The following is a 15359-nucleotide window of genomic DNA, read 5'->3' as shown; positions in this document are numbered from 1 at the left end:
AAACAAACAAATAAACATATATACGATATATATATATATATATATACCTGATAATAAGGTAAGATACTGTAACAATATGAGATAACCAAGGGACAGCAAAAGAGATAAGAGATAACATAGTACATTAAGAACAACAATCACACATTATATGGCTCTTGTTTCTGTATCATGGAAGTCCTTTCATTTAGCCTCATCCTATATGGCCTTATCATATACTGATCTTTCATCTATGATTTTGGGGATTGCTTTTAAGAAAGACATCTGCTACACGGTAAAGGCAATACATCATGCAGTACAGGCACACAATTTGGGGAAGACTTAGAATCAAACCCCAGCTCAACCTCTAGGAGAGGATGCTTTAGAGAAATTGATCAGTGTCTTTATATGCAAAGTGGGACTAAGTGCAATTCTTTGGGTGGTGGTTAGGATTAAATGGATATCACTTGTGTGGTCTACAGTGAAGTACATCTGATTTCTGATTACTATCCTGGTACCAAAACCACTCATCTCCACTGCTTCCACCATGCCATTGTCATTACCAGCTGGCTACTCTCTCATTAAGCGTCCTTTTTACTTTTTAAAATTTTATTGTTGGGGTAATGTATAGAGGGGTTATAGTTACATTTTCCAGGTAGTGGGTACATTGCTTCTTGAACATTGATACCTCTTCTTATGTTTTTCTCATACTTTCCCTTCTTCTACCCCTTCCCAATCATCTTGTTTTTCTTTTCCCACCAAGCTTCTTAATTCCCTTCAAGAGCCATAGAATTGGTAGACATGGTGAGGAATGCTCCTTTGACAATAGAGACAGGAAGATCTCCAGTTTAAAGCCAGCCCTAGTAAAGAGAGAGAACCCCTACCTCAAAAAACTAACCAACCAGCTTTCCAACCATACAACAAATCAACCAACCAAAAAAGGAATAAAAAAGGATTAGAGGCCTAGCTCAAATGATAAAAATCTACTTTCCTAGCATATTTTAGTCTTGGATAAAATCCTCAATATCAGAAGAAAACCCACAAAATTATTGTTAGTGTACTGGATGCAGAGTGTTAGGGATAGTGTGACAGAAGATGTAACAAATTGGTGAAATCAAAAATTGCTTAAAACACCTAGGGCACCAAATTACTATGACAGTTAACACGACCTTGACCTTGACTTGCCTGACCTTCTCCCATGACTCTATCATAGTGTTCACTTTGGTCTAGACATGACAGGACTTCAGGGGTTAATTCTGATACTTGGTCATAGGAACTGTTTTTAACTTTAACCCTAATTTATAAAATAAGAATAGTTACATAAAGTGCACGAGAACACTGGGAGGGAGAGAGATAATACCTTTAAAATACCTTGCAAGGACTCAGAAACCATAAATGCATACCATCATGGAAAAATAAAGTCTGTCAAAAATAAACATGAACCAGGTTCTCATGTACTACTACATGTATTACAGTTATTTTAGTCTTCTTGATGGTGGAAATGATTCTTCTTTTACTCTCTTATTATACCACAATGTCCCGCACAATCAGCTACATTCAGGTTTAATAGTGCACAAGGGAAAGGAAAGGCATTCTAGTGCCTGACTATATAAATAGAAAATCTATTCCTGCTATGCCAAGTAGAAACGTCTGGAATACATTGTCTCCCAGACAAGACTGTACGCATTACAGTTGGGTTCACTATTACCATATTGGTACTTTTATACAAATGCAATATGCTTTGTTGTTACATCTATGCCTATAAATACAATTGGTAGCATGTTTTGGATTTTTTTGAGGGAAATTTGCCCAAACCAAGCAGCTTTTATATGAAATATGATGCAATAAAGTGGTTAAAAGTGTAGGTTTAGGAGTCAGAAAGCCTTTCCTGGGTTTACCAATTACAGGCTGAGTTTCTTAATCTTTCTGCCCTCCAGCATCTCCATTTACAAATGCAGGCGGTATGAATACATCTCTCATGCTGTATGGGGAGGAATAAATGAGATATTATCCATTAAATACTTAGTAAGCACATAGCAAAATATCAAATGCTAGCTTTTAACATGATCATTGTCACCATAGGTTATTTTTAAAAGTCTTTTTAAAGTCAGCTAGTAACTCAATTAAGTTCTTGAAAGTGAGAAGGCAATTGAAAGAGGCCATTGGAGACACAAATATGATTTGCTACATGAATATGTTATTTTATGCATTTGTAAAATACATTAAAAAAAACCCAAGGGTGGAAACCTATGATGGTCTTGTATTTAATTATTGTGGCTCTTAATTTTAACCTGAAATTGAGCTGACACAAAGGAGAGAAGTCAGAAACCAAAGTATGCATTATCTTAGAACTGGTAATAAATATTTTGCTTTCTTGTTATAGCAGAGTCTATTTTAAGGCAACTATATTTTGAAATCAGTGTGCCCTTTTCTAAATGCTTTGTGCAAAATGTATATGAGCAAACATAATGCTTTCTGCTGTGTTGTAATTGATTTCTTCCGTGTCCTCACAAGCTCAAGATGCGATTGTGTTTTCTAAGACCTTGCATTACTGGTTAAATGAAATAACATGGACATGATATTAAATAAAAGAAGGGTGAAGATAACTCAGTGCTTCTTGTCTGTGGCATTTTCTGATACATATCCTGGCATGCGGTCAGGTAAAGCTTCTGTTGAAGCACAGTGGGAAGTTAAAGGGAGAGAAGTCGGTTCTGTAATCCATCTTCCCATATACAAATTAAATATTTCTCTCCATGTTTATGTCATGCTCCTTGCAGAACAGAGAGGAAGATGCCTTAGCACCTCACTGTAGTGATTTGTCACTTCATATTTAACAAGATGTTGAACTAATTTTTTGAGACTGAAAATACTACCAACACCTCGATAATCATCAGGGCACTTCTTGCTTCATTCCAAGGTTTTTAATATAGCATAATATATCTAAATGTGTGGTGTGAATTGTATTTATTACCTACATTTTCTGAATTCTTTTTTCCCCCCCCCTGGCTGTACTAGGATTTGAATGTAAGGCCCATTGTTTGCTTGGTGAGGGCTCTTGTACTTAAGCTCTTCTTTGTTGTAGTTAGTTGTCAGATAGAATATACTCTATGTGTATTTGTCAAGACTAGCCTGCCCCCCATTTTGCTGTTTCTACTTCTCAAGAAATTGGGACCACAGACATACGGTACTATACCGCTTGATTCCGAGATAGAGTTTCACTAAAATTTTGCTCTGCCTGGATTGGATTCCCAGTATTCCTATCTCTGCCTCCCAAGTAGCTAGGAATAACACCCATGTGCTCCTATGCCTTGTCCCTAATTTTCTGGATATTTAATACTCTGCTTTGTGAGTTTCATTGACCAGGACAGAGACCACTATAGCCAATGGTAGCTGTTTCCTAGAGATAGCAAAAACTTGTTTGTAAACAGCTCTTTGTATACAACCAACAAGTTATGAGATCATGCTCTTACCTACTTTTCTTTCATGTTCTTGCAATGAAGGGTACTAACAAATAAGTACCTGGCCACCATATTGAGCTAGATTTGAATATAAGTAATTAAAATTTGCTGTAACATTTAACTGACTGATTTTGTAAAGTCAGTAGGAAATGTTTTTGTATTGGTGAATGGAGTACACACCTCTGCCCTTACTTCAAGTGTTTTTAGTAAATGGTAATTTTTTTTAAACAAATATTAAGAACAGGAGAACCTTGTCATGTATCACTATGAAAACAAGGACAGGGCCAGAAGTTTGGCCCAGTGGTAGAGTGCTTGCCTATCATGCACAAAGACTTGGGTTAGATTCCTCAGTACCACATACATAAAAAAGGCCGGAAGTGGTGCTGTGGCTCAAGTGGTAGAGCTCTGGCCTTGAGAAAGCCCAAGGACAGTGCTTAAGCCCTAAGTTCAAACCCAGGACTGACAAGAACAACAACAACAACAAACAAACAAAACAAGTGAAATTTCTCAAATGATGTACATGACTTAAATTTGAATTGCATAACCACATTCTGGAATATCTCAGACAATGGTGCTCCTGTTTTTTTTTAATCTAAGTAAATTTATATTTTGTACTGGAAAAGATGGAGTTTGAATAGTGTCAGTGTTCAACATTCCATTTGGTGAAGCATGCACAGAAGATATAAACTATAGTATAATGTGAAATAGAAATAGGAAAATTGAGGGTCTAGAGATAGGAGAGAATCACAAAAGTGGCATTAAGATGCATTGTACTTATAAAGTGACATGTTAGACTGAACAACTTGAAAATAGAGATGCAAAGATGAAGATTTGTTTTCTTTTCCAAAAAAGTTTTTTTTAATCCTCTAACTTTGCTTTATATCTTCCAATTTCATTCATTTGATTAAGTGGTCTCCCTCCTTATCAGATTAACATTCAGGTGATTTCAGTGAATAAATTTTGTGGGTAAATTATCCTTCCAAAGATATATGTCTATAATATTAAAAGTGGTTCAAGATAATTCTTCATCTTACTATCATTTTTACTCTTTAACTTAAATACAGCCTCATTGCAATTTTTTACATATTCCACTGCATATATAACTCAACATTAATGTAATTCCTCATTTGAGAAACTTCAAATGATTTCATTATTTACAATTATAAACAACCTGTAACCACTCCACAGTTAAATTTTGCACATCTTAAGTCATTTTATCTGCAGTATCTAGGTGTGGGCTTTAAAGCAATAGGAATATGCATATGTAAAGGCTTAATTTGTTTTTTTATTACTGAGTAGTTTCTCATTGCATAGCTAAGCCACCATTTGTATATGCATGACCGTCTTGTTCAAGGACTTTTGGATTGTTGTTAGTGTTTTGCTGTTAGAAATAAGGCTGCTTTAAACATTCTGATATGAGCCTTTGTGTAGATGTATGTTTTCTTGTCAGTAAATACTTAGAGGAAGCACTAGATTACAGAATGTATCTATGTTTAATTTATCAAAAACTGTTGACAGACCACGACAATAGCTATGTCATTTAGATTGCTCTACAGAATAAGAGTACATTTTTCTCTAAATTCTCAACAACTTTTTATCCTTCACAGCAGAGTAAGTAGTATCTCACTATGGTTTTAATTTGCCTATCCTTAGTGACTCAAATAATATTGAGTGCCACTTCCTAATTTTCTTAGTCAATTACATGTGTGTATATTTGAGTATCCATAGGATTTTGAATTTTTGCTAATTTTTTATAGAAGACCTTTATTCTGAATAAAGGCTCCTATTCAGATATTGGTTCTGTTAGAAATATTATTTACCCCAGCTTTGGCTTGTGTGTTCATTTTCTTAGATTGTGTGTGTGCGTGTGCACGTGCACCTGTCTGAGGCTTGAACTGAGGGTCTGGGCACTGTCCCTGACCTTTTATTTTTTCTCAAGGCCAGAGCTCACTCGAGCCCAAGTCCACTTCTGGATTTTGGTGGTTGATTGCAGGAAGAGTCTCATGGATTTTGGACTTTAATCTCTGATTCCCAGCCTCTTGAATAACTAGAATTATAGGAATGAGTCATCAGTACCTGATTTATGTGGTGCTCTTTTGATAGACAGGAGTTTCATCTTGTTTAAGTAAAAATTCTTACTTTTGTATGCTTTCTATTTATTATATTATTAATCTTTTAGTTCTACCAAAGAGTTTCAGTTCACTTAATTCAGTTAAGTTAGTTTATAAGTAAAGTGTATCTTGGTGAATGTCACTTCTTCCATCATTCGCCCCTGAATTTTCCAACCCCACCTCTCCCTTCAAGTTCTGTGGTTCCATTTTCACATACATTACATAGACAGAAAAAGTTAATTTTTATTGAAGTCAAGTTTATCTCCTTTTGGGGGGGGGCAGTATTATTTGTTCCCTTGTGTCCTGTTTGAGTCTATTCCCAGATCACAGAAATATTCTCCTATATTTTATATTTTGGTTTTATGATTTGTCCTTATTTTTCCATGTGGCTTGGTATAGGAGTTCTGCTAAGTATCTCTCAGTTTCTTTATTTTTTTTCCAGTTGATTAGCCAATGGCAATTGATGTGATTGAATGTATAGCACTGAATGCCAGGCTCTGGAGTGATAAAATTAAAATCCTGATTTCTCATTCTCAAGAAGAGGTTTGTCCAAAAGAAGACTGTCCCATCGTACACTGAATGGTTCTGGTTCTTCAGTTTCTGTTTTTTCCCATGTCGGCAAACTGTTCTCTGTTTACTTGTAGCAGGACACATGTTACATTTGTGCAAAGGTCAGCCTTCAGATCAGCTCCTAAACCTAGGTGATTTTCTTTTTTAAGTAAAAATACATTTCAGATTAAGTCACAAAAAATGAAAGGAAAACAGATAGATTCTTTCACTTTCCCAGGTCAGTGAGGAGGAGGAAAGACATTAGAACTGGCTGGAAATACCTGTGGGAAGAATGATTCTATAAAGAGAGAGAGGATTAGGGGGGAAATCCAAGACGGGTGGGGGGTGTGGAGGGGGGAGGGAAATGGGTACCAAGACATGTGAAAGGGTATCAATGTACGTGAATTAATGCACCTTCTATCTGGCAAATATCATGTAACCCTTTTACTAATTACAATTTAAAAAAAAGAAAAAAAAGAGAGAGAGAGAGAGAGAGGATTTTATGTTGTAGCTCGCTTAAGTCAGCTGACACTACCGCTTTCTCTTGTAATGGTCCATGCAAGTCCAATTCGGCATAGTCTCCTGCTTTGTGCAGTTCACTTTTGTAACAGCTACCTGCCTCCTAGGACTGTAAAATGCCCTTACTGTATGATTCTCAATGTGAAGTGAAGGGAAAGAAAACAAGATGATTGGGAGGGGGTGAGGGGAGGGAAATGGGGACAAAAACAGGAGAAGGGGTATCACTGTGTGAGAAGTAACACACACACTCCCTGACAAATGTTAACTGTAAACCCTCTATACATTATCCCAACAATTAAAAAAAAAAAGATTCCCAATGTGCTTGACTGAAACATTCTAGAAGTTTTTTTAAAACATGACTACATAATAAAAGCACCCCCACCCCAAAACTTGTTAGTTTGAAATGATGATCATTTTTATTATAGCTGATGATCTTTTCAGTTAAGAATTTAGGTGCTCAGATAGGTGACTCCTCCGTGCAGGGGGGTAGAAATCACCCCATGGCACTTAAGTCATGGAACAATGCCAAGCTGTGTCCAAGAAAGCTTCGCTGATGTCCAGGTGCCCTGGTGGTTGGCCCAGAGAAGGACAAAGTGACTCCAGGTGGGGCCGGATCCTCTCGCCAGCTTGACAACCTGAGATACACTGAGCAGAGGTGATACACTGGAAAAGGCAGAAGCTGCATGGCCATTTAGAAGCCACTCTGAGAATTCACTTACTGTCCTGTCTGATAGAGTCTACATTCCTTGAAGCATTCATTCACTAGCTTAAGTTCAAGGTAGGGCATGAGGGAGAGTTACACTATCTTCTCCTTTCCATGAGAGAAGAACCAAAGGCTTTTGCTTTTGCATCTATGTTTAAAAGTATACTGGCTTTGTCTTTGGCCACTTATATTTTACAGTTCCAACACATGCAAAATATACTCACCCTCTCCTCAAAATATACTCTCCTCTCACTCCCAGTTGTTTCCTTCAATTACAACATCAGTCTTTGAGGCCTAATCTCATGTGAAATCATGGCTACTAGCAAATTAGGCTCTTTTGAGCTTATTTCCTTGGGCACAGTTCCATTTATGACTTGTGAACTTAACAAAAAAACAATGCTTTGCTTCTTCAAGACACACATGCAAGAACATAGAACACATAGAGCCTTCTAGATTCTCCCAGTAGTAATGGGAGTAAGGAGAGACAGAAGAGAATGTGTAGAGGAGAGATAGGAAGGAAAAAAGATGCTTTATGAGTACAGGGTAACAGTGGGGAAAGAGGAATTAATTTTTAATGATCTAGTCCATTAGGATACCTATGGTTGACAAAACTAAATAAAACATTCAAAAAATTTGTAATGTTTTCATACAAAGAAATAATAATGAAATGTCATACTTTGCCCCATAAATATGTGCAGTAAAACGAGTCAATTAAAAACAAAAAATAGTTTAAAAGTGCAATGGGAAATTCAATTACTGCTATTCTCTGCTTCATGAATAAGGCTTAGTTCTGCTCCCTGCCAATATTTCTTTCTAAAGTTCTAGGTCTTCCATCTGAAGAATTCATTTTTTCCTCAAACACAGGCAGTTTTATAGCTAAGTATCATTCTTGGCTTACTCTGAACCTCCTAGATGTGTGAAGTTACACAACTTTCCTTTTATTTGTTATTGTCCATGTCCATTTTTAAAGTTGAGAAAGTTTTGAGATATTTTATGTATAAATACGTGGACCAGCATTATTAGTCAAATTCTGTACATTCAATGTCAAGGACAAAGCCCTCTGTGGCGACCCCCTATTCTATGTATTGGGAAGCTCCTTTCTTTGGGGAAAATTATTGTCTAGCTTTGAGGGTCTGAGATCTTTAGTGTTCTTAGAAGGCTTTCCATGTATATGAAATTGTGTCTGCAGTATTGACTTCACTCCATGTGCCATCTTAAGAAAGAATTCTGCTGCTCAGACTTGGATTCCTGGAGGCTGTGTAGCATTTGCAATGTTCTGTATTTGATCTTTGCCTTTAGGCTATCTCTTTGATAACAGTGTGTGGCTTGGAAAGATTGTTCCTGGATCTTTTACAAATTCCATTGAAACACAGAACATTCTTTTGGGTCCATTTCTCTCCCCTTCCATTTTATTATAGAAGAAGATAGATGGTGTATTAGAGTCAGTTTTATCGTGGCTGTGACCAAAATACCTTGAAGCAACTTGAAGGGAGGAATTATTTATTCTAGCTCATGTTTTCAGAGACTTCAGACCCCAGTGCTTGACTCTATTGATTCTGGGTCCAAGGGGAGGCAAAATAGCATGGTGGAGGAGTCCCTACCTCACAGCATGCTAGGAAGCAGAAAGTGAGAAAGCAAGTGAAGCTCAGGTATGAGCTTCAAAGATACAACCCAGTGACCCACTCCCTCCATTTAGTTTCCACCTCCTAAATTTTCTAGGTCCTCCTCAACAGAGCTACCAGCTGGGAACTAAGTATTCAACATATAAGCCTATGGGGATAGTTCATAGTCAATAATAGAATATATTGCAGCTCCAATACTTCCTAGACTATTGAATTCTTTAGATAAATTTCCTATTTTTCCATACTGTCAAAGGTGACAAGGCTAGGCAAATCTGTGAGTATATCAAAAGGACCTATTCCTTTTGCCCTTATAACCAATGGTTTCTCTTTTCTCTTTTCTTTTCTTTCTTTCCCCTCCTTCCCTCCCTCCCCCTTCCTTCCCTCCTTCTCTTCCTCTCCTTCCTCTCCTTCCTTCCTTCCTTTGCTTTCTTTCCTTTCTTTCTTTTGTTGGTCATGGGGCTTCAACTCATAGTCCGTGTGCTGTCCCTGAGCTTTTTCTGTTCAAGGCTAGGGCTCTACGACATTGAGCCACAGTTTTCTGGTGGTTAACTGGAGATAAGAGTCTCACAGATTTCCTGTTTGACCTGGCAATGAACTGTGATCTCAGCCTGCTGAGTTAGCTAGGATGACAGTCATGAGTCACGGACACTTGGCTGGTTCCTTATTTCTTAATGTGCTCTCAGACTGGTTGAGGGCCACTGTTCCTTCATTAGTTTCTTGTTCAAAGCAACCATGTGTCATGCCATACCTTTATCACTTAGGTTAACAAATCCCACCTCTTGTTGCATACCAAGTTATCCCAAGATATAGGTACTTAAAACTACTTTTATGTGAATCAGTTATTTTGGGTGGTGGGTGAAGGGGGGTAGATGGTGGGACCAGACACTGCAGCAGAGCTTGGCTGTATTTTTTAATTCTGTGATCATACCGGTACAGATGAAAGTAAATCCATTACATTCAGTTTAAGAAGATCTGGTGAGGGTCTATGCCCTCAGACTCTGGGCAGGCATGGGTGAGGCAGAGCTCTGTGGAGGTAGAGACCAGAGTGTGACACTGGGTTTCACCAGTATGATAAATCTCAGGGCAGCAAGACATGGCATGAAGGATTGGGGATCCTGTAGTGAGTGTTACACAAAGGCAGCAGCAGGAAGGGGTTGTAGCTGGTTTTAGAACCTTGAAAGTCCAATAGAATCCCGTAGGAATTGCTCTGTTGGTGGAAACTTCCTCATGCGATTTCCCCTGTGGTGGTGGTGGTTGTGAAGTTTGCATGGTTTCTCAGGTCCAAGGGTGAAAGCATTAGCAGCCATGTTTAAGCATACTTTGACCAGAATTTCTTTCTGTTTGTCCAGCTTTGAATTCCCTGTGAAGGGTTCTGCAGGGGATACTTTCATGTACTCTCTATTGTGAATGTCCCTTCTCATACTGGACATTTGACCCTGTTTATGGGATTCCTGCGAAATATCTAGCATCGATATAGAGTTCTTTTCTTTAAAAATTTCTAGCTGTAATTCAGATTTAGCCTATTGCTCCCCTCCACCCCCCCCCGGCCCTGCCACGGATGCTAAGGAAACATAAAGGTAAAGAATGCTCAAGGACTCTCAGGCTCTCGTCTGGAAACCTGAAGATTAAGCAATATCTTAAAACCATGTTTAGGAGTAAAGAGATAAATTAATCTTAAAGACATGTTCAATTTAAGATACCGGAGGGAATATTCATAAGAGGATACTTAATTACTACTTAGAGTCATGAGTATATTTATTTATTGAAGAAGCAAACTTTAATATTGTAGTGTGCTCAACTAATTTCTATAAATGATAGGGGCCAGCTTCTTCTGTAGTTTCAAAATTAAATTAGATTAAAGAGAGAATACAGGACTCATACTGCAATGAATTTACAGTTTAGTTGAATATAATTAAATCAATATCTTAGAAGTCATTATTATGTTAGATAAGAACCTTCTGGGTTTCTTGCAAACTGTAATACTTGTTTTAAAAATTACTTTATGTTAAGGAAAATATTGGAGGGAGTGAAAGAAAGACAAGAATAATGCAAATAAACTCTCCTTTTGATTGTTTATTTCTTCTAGTCATTTAGCTATTGATCTGATCATTTGTGTATGGGTTTGTGTCCCGGAATATCTTTCGGTAGGATCAGAATTCCTTGCCTTCTCATTTGGGCTTCTTGATTGTAGGTTCATAGAGGTACTATTGACTAAGATAACCAGAAGGCAAATTTATAGAATACTGTGTAATTCATAGGATCAAAGATCTGGACTTCCAAGGGAAGAAGATATCCTAGATCATACCCTGGGAGGGGCCATAACTCACTCATAGTCTTCTTATGACTATGGCAACCAATCAGACTCATACATTACCCACAGCACAGATCCAACAGTGACTTGTCCTGTCTCCTCTCCCATGGATTCACATCCCCTGGGTGGGAAGGTCCGTCTGGCCAAGCCTAGATCTCAGGTTCACGCCTAACTTCTGCATGACAGAGTTACAATTCTGGGTCTCAAATATGTTCTGCCATTCCTGCCTCTTTTTTCTTTTACCAAGATTGATTTGTTGAGTGTTTCATCAAAATCAAGAAGAGTTATATGGGATCTTGAAATAATTTTTTAAAAATGGCATATTTTCATTGTGGACACTCATCAGCCAGTCCCTGTACTCATTGCCAGCTGTGTAATAATGATCAAGAAATGTTCTCTGCTTTTAGGAATCTGTTAGTGGTTTATACCATATTATTACACAGGATATAGTTCTGGGACAAACTAGAGACACAGCTCGCCTTCCCTAGTGCTTTTACTTTTAATGAATCCCCCTCCCCGTAGCTCATGTTGTGCTGCTGGGACATGGTGGACTCTTTAGAGGCCTAGTGGGCGGAGCTGGGGTCCCCTTCCAGGAGAGATGAAGATCCTGATCCTCTTCCTTTTTCTTCCCAGATGCAGTATGATATGCAGGCTTCCTCCTGCCTGTAGTCCTATCATGGTGTACTGTATCATCCCAGGTCTGAAGAAACAGAACCAGTAGACCATGGACAGAAATGGTGAGCCAAAGAAACTCTTTTCTTTATTAAATTGTTTGTCTTAGGTATTTCATCACAGTACTAGCTTCCCAAGGCAGGTCACAGTCACTAAGAGGGAGCTTCTTGGAGCCTTAGAACCAGAGTGAAGGTAAGTCAGTCAGCAATGCAAGGGATGAAGGCAGAGGAAGAATTTCTGAGGAAAGAGCTTGGACGAAGCAGCATGGAGAAGAGCTTCATTCACGACACAGTAAGAATAGTCATTTACAACATAGGTTCATATGATTAAAGATGAACAGAAACTTGAAGTGCACTCAAATATAGTTCCCAGTTCAACTTAGAGCTGAAGAATGTTGGGGAATCCTACCTTAAGCTCAAGACAGTAGTCACCAGTCGTGCTTGACCTTCAGAGACTGTAATAGTAATTTCCTTGTGATTATAGTTTTTTTCAAGTCATAATTCAGTGTGCATTGGAGAATTTATTTTTTAGTCACTGGGTAAAAATATAAGCAGTGGATCTTATGTCATAAAATCTATCCTTGGGGTTCATAGGAGCATAAGGAACTTTATAGGTAACACAAAATTTTGGTAGAAGGTTTTCTGATTACCAGAATTGCCAAGAAAGAGTTTTTTTTCCCCCCTGACTTTAAATGAATGACTCTGAATGAAATTATTCTGAATCTGGCCTGTGAAAGCTGATGGGAAACTATGCAGTAAGTTTTTTTTTGTTGTTTATTTTGCATCACACATTGTAAAGTGCTAAGAGAAGAGCAAATGCTTTAATTAAAAGGAACAATTTTCTTAGGAAAAACAATTGCTGTGTTTGCTAACCGCGTCTAATGTGTTCATAGCCAAACTGGGGCTTTAATATATGCCATCATTTTAAACGCCAAATGAACCAGCCGTAGTTGTGACTGCATATTTATTCAGTGTAATTGATAGAATGTTTAATTAAGTATTATGAAGGGTAATTCTCTAGCTTTCTCTGTCAGACAAATTGAAAACCACCACTAGCGTCTCAGATTATTCTTATACAATTAAAAAAGAACACCCTAAGAATAGAAAAAGCAATGTTACCAGAGCTTAAGATGGTCTTGAAATACCTTGATTTGTATAAACTCTGGATAAGAATTTCCCCAGTTATTACATTTAATCTTCCCCTTTCCCTCCTTCCTTCTGTTCTTTCTTTTGTAATACATTCACTCTGAGTAATGGTATGGTAGTAAGAACTGAAGACAAGGCAGCCTTTCGCCAAACATTCTTTGAACTAGTTGTAAGAAATTAAGTGTTGAAGAAGTAACTCAGATAACACATAACACAGGGACTCTGGAGGTCAATTATATTTTCAAATCAAAAGGGGAAAACACCATTCAGAGTGATTTAAATTTTCAAATTTCCCTAATTATACAAAGCTACAGTACTGCTTTATGGATTGATTTTAAACTGACTGCCTTGCTTGGTAGGTAGAGGAAGGATATTTCATTAATAATCAAATGTAAATAGTCTTCCTATCGCAATCTTATCGTCCTTAGGTGAAGTATTCACTTCTAGTCTCATCTGCTTCAGTGAATGAATTTTACTTTTTCAGGAGACAGAGTAACATATAAAAATATTCCAATGTAAAAAATACTCCCGTGCTTTGTCTTACCAAACTTCTACTTCCACATCATTGCCCAGAAAGGCAATTTAAGTTGGTCTTATAGAAGACCCAGAAATAAGCACACATAGCTATAGCCTGATTTTCAACAAATGTGACAAAATCACACACTGAAGAAAAGATACCCTTTTCAATAGATAGAGTGAATAAGATTGGAGTACCTTTTGATATATATGTGTATATATATACATATACATGCCCACATATGTATATGTGTATGTGTATATACATTTCTATGTATATGGACATATATGTCATAATGAAACCCATTAAAAATGTCTGAAAGGAGGGAAAAGAAAGATTAATGCAGATAGGCTAAATTTGATCAAAGTACATTATATGTGTATATATTATAATGAAACCAATTAGTGTATTAATTTATGCTAATAAAAATTACAAAATGATTCTGTCTTACCTGGGAATTACTTCCACATCTTTCAATAGCAAGATGATCCAGCATAATTCCTTTTTGAATGGTAGAGATACACTAAGGATGATAATTTAGAAATTTTTCTATCATAAGTGTCAATTTGGTCTGTTTTCAGAAGACAATAACTAGTTTGCACTAGTTTGATCTGGAAATTAATTTAGAGCTCAGCCTTTCTGGATAAAGATATATTGTAGTTTTACAATGAACAAATAACCAATTTTTTCCTTGGGTGTCAATTTAATTTCTACCAAATTATTTGTGCAAAGTAGAAGATTAATGATGTCAGAAGGCCAAATATTTTACCTTCATTATGTTTGCTTGGTGACAACAGCCTTGACATGCCAGATCTTAGTTTTGTGAAGCATAAACATATCTTGAATGTGAATGTGATCACCGAGCCCCATGTTGATATACGGCATGAAAACGAACCTCTCTCTGTTTCTGTCTCTGATTCTGTCTCTGTCGTCTGTCTATGACAAGTGCTAAGATTAGAATATAGGGCCCTGCCATTATTATTAGTCAGGTGCTCCACTGCATATCTTCTATGTCAAATAGTGAAATACAGTACAGAAGAATAAAAACAACAACCATGGGATGCAGAATAATGTCTGGCTGGAGGGGGCACTTGTGAGGGAGGGAAGGATATAGGAAAGACACAGAAGTGCACAGTGGGTGCCCTTCTGAAGCGCTGAAGGAGGAGAGACTGCTGTGTACTCTCCAAAAATGACAGTCAAAAGCTTCACCCACTGGAAACCTTTCCAATAACTATGTTTATTTATTTTATAATATAACAGAGTTTGTATTCTTTAAAGCGTTTCTTCATATGCCAGTGTTTTTGCAATCACTAGTGGTATGGAGAACCCCAGCAGAGAGATTAAATAAATAAATATGTATATATATATATATATTCTAAGACATCTGAAGTTATGTGGGTTAGTTTTTCTGAGGGGATGACTGTTGTATACTTGTAATCATCAAACCTTATGTAGAAAAGAACATTCCAAACAAAAGCCATATAACGAGTGATTGTTGTCCTTAATGAACTATGTTAGCTCTCATCTATTTTGCTGCCCCTTGATTTTCTCATATTTTACCTTGTTATCTGATATATTGTATATATGTTTATTTGGTATTTGAAATAGGATAGGGAAGGGGGGAAAACAAGATGAGAGGCGGGAGTGGAGGGAGGGAAATGGGGACCACGACATGAGAAAGGATATCAATGTTTGTGAAGTAATGCACCTTCTATCAGGTGAATATAATGTAACCCTTCTACTAACTACAATAAAAATATATGAAAAAAATAAAAG

At 37.2% G+C, this 15359-nt stretch overlaps 1 long non-coding RNA gene across 1 annotated transcript in view; it reads left to right on the top strand.

The window, feature by feature from the left end:
* The window catches only part of LOC150044541 (uncharacterized), a 104527-nt gene that overhangs the window by 31611 nt on the left and 57557 nt on the right, over positions 1-15359 (top strand). The window contains exon 2 of the long non-coding RNA XR_016533121.1: positions 11883-11986. This is a non-coding gene — a long non-coding RNA (uncharacterized LOC150044541). The remainder of the gene's footprint in view (positions 1-11882; positions 11987-15359) is intronic.

The sequence above is a fragment of the Megascapheus bottae genome, chromosome 29, assembly GCF_031878675.1.
Source record: "Megascapheus bottae isolate mThoBot1 chromosome 29, mThoBot2.hap1, whole genome shotgun sequence".
Classification (NCBI taxonomy): Eukaryota; Metazoa; Chordata; class Mammalia; order Rodentia; family Geomyidae; genus Megascapheus; species Megascapheus bottae.
This window is presented reverse-complemented; position numbering and strand designations above follow the sequence as displayed.